Source organism: Misgurnus anguillicaudatus, chromosome 19 (genome assembly GCF_027580225.2).
Source record: "Misgurnus anguillicaudatus chromosome 19, ASM2758022v2, whole genome shotgun sequence".
NCBI classification, from domain to species: Eukaryota; Metazoa; Chordata; class Actinopteri; order Cypriniformes; family Cobitidae; genus Misgurnus; species Misgurnus anguillicaudatus.
In genome coordinates, this window is record NC_073355.2 from 10,856,821 (window position 1) to 10,867,381 (window position 10,561).

Genomic DNA, 10,561 nt, shown 5'->3' on the forward strand with positions numbered 1-10,561 from the left:
TCTTTAAATACATCACAAGTTTCCAATGTGTGATCTTTAGCACATAACATGCATTGCCTTTTAACTGTATTTGAAGTAGGGCAATCTTGTTTCAGCTTTACACTATCTTGTTACATTACAGAAGCGACACTCATAGCAAAACTGCCACTTTTGCTGGTAGATTTAAAACCGTGCTTTACAGTTGGACTTTAGATATTCCCCCCTTTTCCGTTAGACTTTGTATGTCACCAAATACAGGGTCCAGTAAAGTTCGTGTTTTGATTTTCTATAAATTCAAGATGATCTTTGAATTAAACCTTTCTCTTGCACCGATCTAATATACTGCAAGCAAGTGTTCTCCACTTGTCACGAAGTTTGAAAGGCAACTTGGAAGCAATTGTTCTCATATTGGCTGAATTTTCCAGATCCTCCACAAAATTGACTTCTTACATAGTATTATAGCAACCACAAAGAAAGAGGGCATAAGCTCTTAATGCAAGTCCATCTTTTGCTTTTAATGCAGTCCAATTCAATGCCTTTTCCATAAATGCAGATGCAATCTTAATAGTATTTCCAAAATATTATTTTGGACAAAGTTTTGCACATTTCACTTCAATGTACACTGAAGCATGCGTCGTGAATTAGCATTGTGGAATAGGTGGTTTGTTACTGCAGTAATATCACGTTCTCTTCGTTCCAGAATATTTGGTTCATAACATCAATCTTTGAATCAGGTGTTTGTGCAACCGTGCCCTGAAGATTTAACAAAGGTCTGGGTAGGTCTAAGTAAAAAAAAAGTAAGAATTAGGAAAGCATGTAAGAAGTAAGATTAAAACTACATTGCTTGCTTCTTTCTGCCATTTCACCTCAGTGCGAGAAAAAAATGCATCGCTTCTTCTGTACGGAAAACAAGCAATTTTAATTGGTCGTCAATTCACTGTGAGTCTCTGGTCGTTTCCCAATCCGAAGACTGCAGCCTCCGGAGGTCGCATTTTTACGCTGCATATGTCAACAAGACTGTCTTATTTTAAAATATTAACAATTATAAAGTTTATTCGGTAACACTTTATTTTATGGTGTCCTTGTTACACATGTTACATGTAATTATTATAGTAATGATGGGTAATTATGCATAATTACATGCAACTAATCCTAAACCAAACCCTATTCCTAACCCCAACCCCACAGTAAGTACATGTTGTTGATGATTATTACTTGGTACTTAAATATATAATTACAATGTAACAGTGACGCCTTAAAATAAAGTGGGTAACCGTTTATTCTTATTCTCAGTTAATCGTAAATTGTTGTAGTATGCATATGGCTTGCGAATGTAATGCTCAGTTAACTTAAATAAACCAGGCTTGATGACGTATGCAGCCTGAATATGCGACCTCCGCAGGCTGCAACCTTTAGATTGAGAAACGGCCTCTGTGTATCATAGCAACGAGCGAGCACAAGAATGTGCTGTTATGAAACCAGTTGGAAAATAGATCTCGTGTATTGTTTATATATTTCATGTGTGTATGTCTCTATGTGATAGAATTATTATTTGATGCAAATAATTCTAGCTGGCTCAGCCAAACTTTATCAGCTGGCGGATCAAATTGACATAGGAAATTATTGGCTGGCGGCGGCTGAACTTCTAAATGGGGCAAATGGCGGCCCCTGGCGGCCGCTTCAAAGTTTACTTTTGCTTCCTTGTATCCCCTTACAGGATCCATATGCATGCAACTGCGAATAAGATTTCTAGGTTGCCCAACTGTTAATTGCTCTAAATAGTCTCCATGTCTAAAATATGCTTTTGCTCCCAAGCTTGCGCTTTAGCTTTCAGCGCTGCACGTTTTGCTTCAGCTTGCAGAAGAAGCAACAGATGCACTTATTTTGCTTTTAGAAGAAACTTTGGATGACTTATGTGAGGATTTTGTAGATGATTTATCAGAGGCCTGAGAAAAACTCCAGTTTACTGATTCTTCAGAGGCTGCACATCCTCTACTTAGAGAACCAAAACATACCAGAAGTTGGTCAGATTTTCTCCAGGTGGAGGACCTGGTAATATATACATCTAAACGCCTCACAGTGCATAGAAGATTTAGCCTCTGTTGATCTGCCGACTCATGAGGAGGAGGATGAAAAACCTAAAGAACCAATGTCCTAGCCACATTGCTAGGAACATAGCCCTGTCTCGGGTGTAAAATTATAGATTAAATGTCCTTAGTTTTCGTCTTTGTCAATGTCTTTCATAGAGCAAATAAAATTAAACCGCATTTCCTTTCCCTGGGTCTCTCACTCATGCGTCTCTCTCACATACGCCCGTGCACACACGCAGCCCCTCATACTTGCCCCTCCGTGTACACAGCGTTTCCATGAGAACGAGTGTTCGACGTTGAAAGCCAGTTCGCAAAAGGTTGATATCTCTTGAATTCTTTTACACAATCACACTTTAAAATGTGGTACACAAATATTTTTTATTCTGAATATAATTTTGTCAGTGTTTTAATGTCGACCCGACAGGGTCGCAGTGAATGAAATTATGAAAATCATGTCTAGCTATTGTGGTAACAATGTCAAACCACTAGCCAGTTTGGCGGGTTATTTGCTGCCGAAGTTTAAGCAGTCTGTGCAGATATTCAGCTCACACACTTAACTTGTAGTATTTTCTCAATCAAGGTTACGTGCCCACATCACGTTGCTGTGCATGTGGTCACAAAAACCTAACATTGTACATGTATTTAATCACCGCAGTTATTAAAACAAGTGGTTGTAGGCCTATGAAACACAAACTAAATGTGCGCGCTGTTTCTGTTTAAAAGAAGCGTGCAAGCTGCGCATCCGCTTCTTATTGAGCTTGTGAGTATTTTTGCCGCTGTATTAGCCCATGCATCAAAATTTCCGTCTTTGCAAGTCTCCTCATAAACACGAACATTTAGGTCTTAAGAGAAAGTAAACAGTTAAAAAAGAAAACGCATGTGTAACAGTATATTTGATCCGGACTTTGGTCTTAAAAGGGAAGTTACCTAATTTTGCTTCTCATGAGCATGAGTTTCATGAGATTGATTTAAGTTCCTCGTTCAGGATTCATATTCATACTGTATTAGATCTATGACTGTAAACAGAGGAAACCCTGAATTATTTGTTTATATGTACTGAATAATATGGAATACAAATTTTGTAACACTTTACAAAAAGGTTGTATTTGTAATAGATAAATGTATTCTGTATAGAAGATGTGTAGATTTTTGGTACGGCGTGTGGATTTTGTAAGATGTAAAAGACAATCTGACAGAAGTGTCTTCGTGTGGCCCAAAAATGGGTTGAATGCATACAATTCATGTATGTCTTCTATAGTCCGTTGACTCTTTAGGTTTTTTACTGCCACACGTCACTGACACATTTGAGTGTTGAGACTGTTTACATGTGTTGTGCCCATATGTACATTTTATGTACTGGTTTTATTTTTTAATTAATATTTTCTCAAATTTTATGAAGTTTTTGTTGTTATTATTACACAGTACTTTTTCTGACCTTTTTGAATCTTGCTCCTGACAAATAACCCAAATAAAAAAAAAGACTAAAACGAACACTAAAACTAATAAAAACTAAACTAAAACTAAGCATTTTCAAAAAATAAAAACTAAACTTAACTAGCAAATCAACTTTAAAAACTAATTAAAACTAAACTTAATTTTAAAACAAAAAGTCAAAACGAAATAAAAATAAAAACTAATGAAAATGCAATACTATAAAAACCTTGGACATGAGTAGGAGGCCTCAGTGTACCACAGAGAAAGTGAATTAATAAGGGAAGCTTCCCAATAGAGCCCTCATGAGTAGGAGCGTGAAAAGCAGAGATAGCCAAAGCATATACTCTGATAGTAGATGAATGTAGACCGAATGAAAACCACATCTGTACCATAGTGTCCAGACCCAATTGGGCTGGATATGTAAGGGAAAACCACAGTGGCCAATGAGTCGTCTCTCGAGAGGCAAATAGGTTGACTTCCGCTAGACTGAATCTTTTCCAGATCTCTGCCACCACTTTTGGGTGGAGTCTCAATTCCCCTGGCCTCAGACCCTGCCTTGACAGGATGTCTGCCCCCACATTCTAGATTCCGGGGATGTATGACTTCCTGTGAGACCAAAGGAGGACCTGGTGCGCCTGTCTGTATAGAGGACGTGACCTCAGGCCTCCCTGATGATTGATGTATGAGCCCACTGAGCAATGCGTCTTAAAAAGACGTCATTTCGACGTCCCATGAGGAGCCAGAATGAAAGTTTTTATGACGTCTTTTTATGACCTGTTCTGAACATCCAATATTGATGTCAAGGGGACCTCCACGCAAAGTAAAACTATTTAAAATGTGGCCATTTTAGACATTATATTTGTATATATAATCTTTATATATGAAAAAAATGTAAAAAAAATATTGCTTATAGATAATTCCCAAATATACAAGTTCCACCTTAAACATCTGCGTCTGCAATCTTGCTCTCTCTCTCTCTCTCTCTCTTTTGCTCTCTCTCTCTTTCTTACTCTCTCTCTCTATCGTTCAATAATTGAAGTGAAGTGACGTGAACTTCACTCTTCCTCCCACGCTTGCTCTCGCTGGATAATTGTTACATGTACATTCTCTAAAGCAATGCCATCACCATTACAAAAAGTTGTTTTAACAAAGCATTGTTTTGAAGTAGGACCATACTGACTAAACAAACCAAATTTACTTACTCGATTCTGAGAATTTACAAGATTCTGATGTTTTATTGAACATGTTTTGTCACCCCCATGGCGATAAGTGTTTCCTTCAGTTGGGTAGTTTGACTCTTTGTTTTCATATTGTAGTGTGTGTCCTTGATGATGGTGTTTTTTAAAACACATTATTATTGCACCAAGAGTTTGTTATCAATGCAACTTACTTGTGGCTTCACATTAATTACATTGATGGTCAGAAGTGGTGATATAATATAACTGAACTAAAAGCACAAATAAAACATTATACATTTTGTTTAAAATTCAACTTCTATCTCAGTTTTGTTTGGAGCTGCAGTGCATGCTGCTGCCTACAATAACGGAAAATGAAACCTCACGGCTGTAATCAAAAATCTAAAGTCCAGATTTTTTTGACACAGATGCAGACATCAAGAATCAGCCAATGAATCACAACGATGGTGAGTTTTCTAAATGTTGCAGTGCATTGCACCAGCGTATTATAAAAACTCATGAGTCCAGAGAGTGTCACCACTGTTGTGATTCATGGGGTCATTCTTGATGTCTGCATATGTGACAATAACATCTGGACTTTTAATTTTATATAAGTGCTTCCCAGTGGTGGTATGAACCTAAATAATACATTGGATGTGACACCTCAAAACAACTGAGAAATGGAGACAATACTACACGGTTTACAAAATTTATTTACAGACTTTACATATGTGGTATTACTATTGGTAAACTTTCAGTTAAGTTTTAAGACCCACATGTGAGTTTTGATTACAACAAATTTTTTTTGCAACAAATAACATCCTTTAGCAAACACTCTTACAAAGACCAAACACTTCTATAAAAAGTCAAAGAGTCAAACTACCCAACTAAAGGAATCACTGATCGTCATTATGGTGACAAAAGATTTTCAATAAGCATATACATCTCTGTTAATTAAAGAGAGAGAGAGAGAGAGAGAGAGAGAGAGAGAAAGAGAGAGAGAGAGAGAGACAGCATTTAAGGTGGAACTTTATCTATGAGCAGTGCTATGTTTTTGAACACTCATTCATATATAAAGATTACATTATTTTAACAGCTTAACAAAATATTCTACAAAAATACACATGATGTTTATGTTTTTTGACTCAGAACTCATAGACCACATTTGTATAAAATATTTTTGTTTCGATTTCCTGAACCCCTTTTGGACGTCTACCTGACGTCCAAGAGGGGTCATAGTCAGACGTCCAGATACTGTACCAGATCTGCACGTTGTATAGACATACAGATAAGGGCCTGGACCATCCGACCTAATATAGACATGATCTGCACGTCGAGCGGACGTCTCATGTTTGGTGGGAGCTAACATCTCCAGACAATTTATGTGCCAATGGAGATGGCAATCTTCTCATAGCCTCATGGCTGTGTGGCCTTCCATGACTGCCCCCCAGCCTGTGAGGGATGCATCTGTTGTCACTATTTTCCTGTGACACTGCACCCCCAGCTTCAGACCCTGATTCACAAAGCATGGTTTCTTCCAAACTGACAGGGAACGAAGGCATCTGCACGTTACCTTGATTGTACGGAATAGGTTGCCCTTCTGGGAAAACCCTTTGCTCTTTAGTCACCATTGTAGTGGTCTCATGTACAACAGACCGGAGGGAATAACACTGGATGCTTCCGCCATCCGACCTAATACTCTTTGAAAGTGCTTTACGGTGTAATACTGGCCTAAACTGATCCTGAACACAGATGCCAGGATCGACTCTTTGAGCCGTAACCCTAGGCGCTCCATATGGCCAAGGATGGCATCTCGATGCCGAACTGCCATCTCTTGGGACTGGGCTAACACCAGCCAGTCATCTATGTAATTCAAAATTCGGATCCTTTGAAGTCTCAAAAGAGCAAGGGATGAATCCATGCATTTTGTCAAAGTGCGCAGTGAAAGAGCTTGGCTGAACGGGCTAACCCGATATTGGGAGTCCTTTTCCCCGAAAGCTAACCTGAGAAATTTCTGATGCTGCGGGAGGATTGATGGGCACTGCTGAGCTACTAAATAAATCTATTTTTCTTTGTTTATAGTCTCCTTTAATGGAGACGGAATGTAAGGGGTTTAATTTTTGGACACGTGAGGGCACATCGGGGGTGCAGATTTCATCTGAAACCCGACGAGGGGCGCCCTCATAGACCCTGCGTAAGCAATACTCTGCTTTTGCTTTTGTTTATTAGGTGCAGATCTCAGGGGATATATGCGGATAATAAAAACTTTTTAAAAGCTTCAATCAATATAGTATAAGTAACTAGTAGTAGTATAGACAAAACCAATATTTTCTTTTAGCAAAACCCATTTCAAACAAGGTTATCTTGTTATTGTCATGGTTCTGCCAGCTTATCCTGTGTTTAATCTAGTCTTGTGGCAGGATCATGACATGCCCATGTTCTGAGTGGGATCACGTGGTCTGAGTATTGGTTTTACTAGACCACGTGTTCCTGGTATCTTGTCACTTTTACATCGCTCCCTTGTCACCCTCACTGTTTAATCCATGTCACCTGTTGTCTTCATTAGTTCTCCCCTATTTAAGGTCCTTGTGTTTGTTAGTCTGTGTCTGTTCATTGTTGTTTCATGTGTTGTTCCACGCTTTGTTCCATGCTCGTTATACCCGTGTGGGTACTTTGTTAGTTTAGTCTTTTACCCTGTGTATGTTATTTTTGCCCCCTCGTGGGTTGTTTATTTTGTGGTTTTTGTCTAATAAATTCCCTATTTTTGTACTACTGTGTCTGCACTTGGGTTCTGTCAAAACGTTTCGTGACAGAATGAACAGACCTTTTGAACCCAGCAGACACATGAACCTTACCAAAGACTATGACAGTTTTCGAGGATCCAGGTTGGCGATCCGCAGGACACCCTCCTCTAGAGGAGCCGATTCAGGGCCCTCCTCTCCTACCCCAGAAAGTTTCACTCCACCTGTCTCCCTTCGTGGAAAACGGGAGAGGAGGGTTTCGTGGGATTCACCGTCCGAGGGGTCCTCATCGGAATTTGCTGCGCCTACTACAGTCCTTGCCTCTCCTGCCGCGGCTTCTGCGCCTGGGCAGAGGAGGAAAAAGAAGAGGAGGTGGTTGTTGCCACAGCTGGCGGTGCAGCCTCTGCCACAGCCAGCGGCGCAGCCTCTGCCACAGCACGCTGCAGCGTCCCCTGTCTCGGCTTCCCAGCCCGCTGCAGCGTCCCCTGTCTCGGCTTCCCAGCCCGCTGCAGCGTCCCCTGTCTCGGCTTCCCTGCCCGCTGCAGCGTCCCGTCTCGGCTTCCCAGCCCGCTGCAGCGTCCCCTGTCTCGTCTCCGCTGCCGGATGCAGCGTCCCCTGTCTCGTCTCTGCTGCCGGATGCAGCGTCCCCTGTCTCGTCTCCGCTGCGGGTCGCAGCACCCCCTGTCTCATCGGATTCATCAGCCGGTTACTTCCCTGCACAGTCGTCTGGTTCGTCTGTCTGGTCCTCTACCAAATCTGCCCCCCTCACCAAGCCCGCCTGAACTCTTCATCCCCAGACCTCACCCAAGACTCAGTACACTCCCAGTCCCACCCTGTCTGGACAGCCCCCTGTGAACTTTTTCGTTCCCCCGCCCCCCCTCTCTTGTTTGTTGTTTTTATTGTGCCACCCTAACCCTCTTGTTATCCTGCATTGTTTGCCACTGTTGTTATTTGTTATGTTCAATTTAGTCATGTCTAGTATGCAGTCAGTGTTGTCCCCTGTTTAGTGTTCCCCTGGGGAGCGTCTGGTATACGCTCCTTAAGGGGGAAGTTATGTCATGGTTCTGCCAGCTAATCCTGTGTTTAATCTAGTCTAATCATAGTCCTGTGGCAGGATCATGACATGCCCATGTTCTGTGCGGGATCACGTGGTCTGAGTATTGGTTTTACTAGACCACGTGTTCCTGGGGTCTTGTCACTTTTACCTTGCTCCCTTGTCACCCACATTGTTTAATCCATGTCACCTGTTGTCTTCATTAGTTCTCCCCTATTTAAGGTCCTTGTGTTTGTTAGTCTGTGTCTGTTCATTGTTGTTTCATGTGTTGTTCCACGCTTTGTTCCATGCTCGTTATACCCGTGTGAGTACTCTGTTAGTTTAGTCTTTTACCCTGTGTATGTTATTTTTGCCCCCTCGTGGGTTGTTTATTTTGTGGTTTTTGTCTAATAAATTCCCTATTTTTGTACTACTGTGTCTGCACTTGGGTTCTGTCAAAACGTTTCGTGACAGTTATATTATTGTTACCAGACATGAAAGCTACTTTGATTTGAATTTACAAGATATTTATTTTACTAACCTCTGAGTAAAGTGGTTGACTTGACTGTTATATAAAACATAAAAGAGTCTACATAAAAGTCTACATAATCAAAACAGAAGTAGTTGTACAGATGTGGCCTTTAAAAATGCGCGTCTCTGAGAGCAGAATGCCACGAGCACTTCCGAAATTCTGCGAGATCCCGCAGAAGGGGGATTCGGTGGGGGACGCAGGAAATACAAAAACCTGTAGATGGCAGTCGTGTTTCATGTAGGCCATACTGACGACAATTTGTGTGCTTGACTTCATGCTGAGCGTATACTGTATGATATTGAAGTAACATGACACGGAATTTCTGTGTTTAGGCGATAGACTTTGATGTCATACAAATGCAGGCTTTTTTGACAAACATTTCGTTGGCGAAGTTTTCTTTGCCTGTTACATAAACAGTTACATATTCTTCATAAAAATCCGACTCAAAGGCGCATCATTTGTCTTATTCTTTTCCGTGTACTTACAGTACAAGAGACGTGATGTATGACAACTGAGTCTTATAACAAAATAACTCGCGAAGACCTTTGAAGAGACCGAGCGCATTTACGCAATATCATTAACTAGTTTATCTAATGTTACATTTAGTTCATTTTTGCATCTGAACGTTTTAATAGCTCAACATGGTTGTGTTACGCTTTCTGCATTACTGAACAGTAGGAATATAAGTAGAAATATAAGAAAATATAAGGTAAGCGTGTTGTGTGTATTTCCTAAATATAAGCTTTTGTGAAATTGCACCAAAACTAAACGTGCATAAAAACATAAACAAGTCATTTAAATAAGCGAAAAATCTTTTTTTATGAGCTCAAAATTTTGAATATAATGTGCAATTGCAAAAAATGGCCCATCTCTAAAGGAGAATATTCATCTTTAAAGTTGAAGAAATAAAAAAGTAATGTACTGATAAGCATTCGTCATATATATATATATATTAGGGATGTGCCCGAAGCCGAATACGTTATTCGGAAGGGCACGGATAATGGCTTTAAAACGAATAACGAATTCATCCGAATAACAGAAAAAATATTAACAGCCATAATCAAGTGTTTACTGTAACAGCTAAATTATAAAGCCCTTAAAGCACGTATAATATGTGTGTTAAGTGAATGAGTGTAATCTGTAAAATTACATGAATGACATTTTCTGCCTTTATTTAGAAACTCGAGATGTTTTGGAATTAGTTTTAAAACGCTCCTAATATCAAAATTCTTTTAATCCAACTGTAAAAAATTCCCCTTTTAGTTTTTTTTTTTTTTTTATTTAATTACACAAGACCAGAAAACCTTGATAAAAAGCTGCACTCTGATAATAACCGTGAATAACTCTGTGTCTCCGTGACTTCGGTCACAGATGATCTTTTAATTACTTTAAAGGAACACGCCCACATTTTGGGAATTTAGCTTATTCACCGTATCCCCCAGAGTTAGATAAGTCCATACATACCTCTCTCATCTCCGTGCGTGCTGTAAATCTGTCTGACGCAGCCCCCGCTAGCTTAGCTTAGCACAAAGACTGGAAGTGGGTGGCTTTAGCTAGCATACTGCTCCCAATAAGTG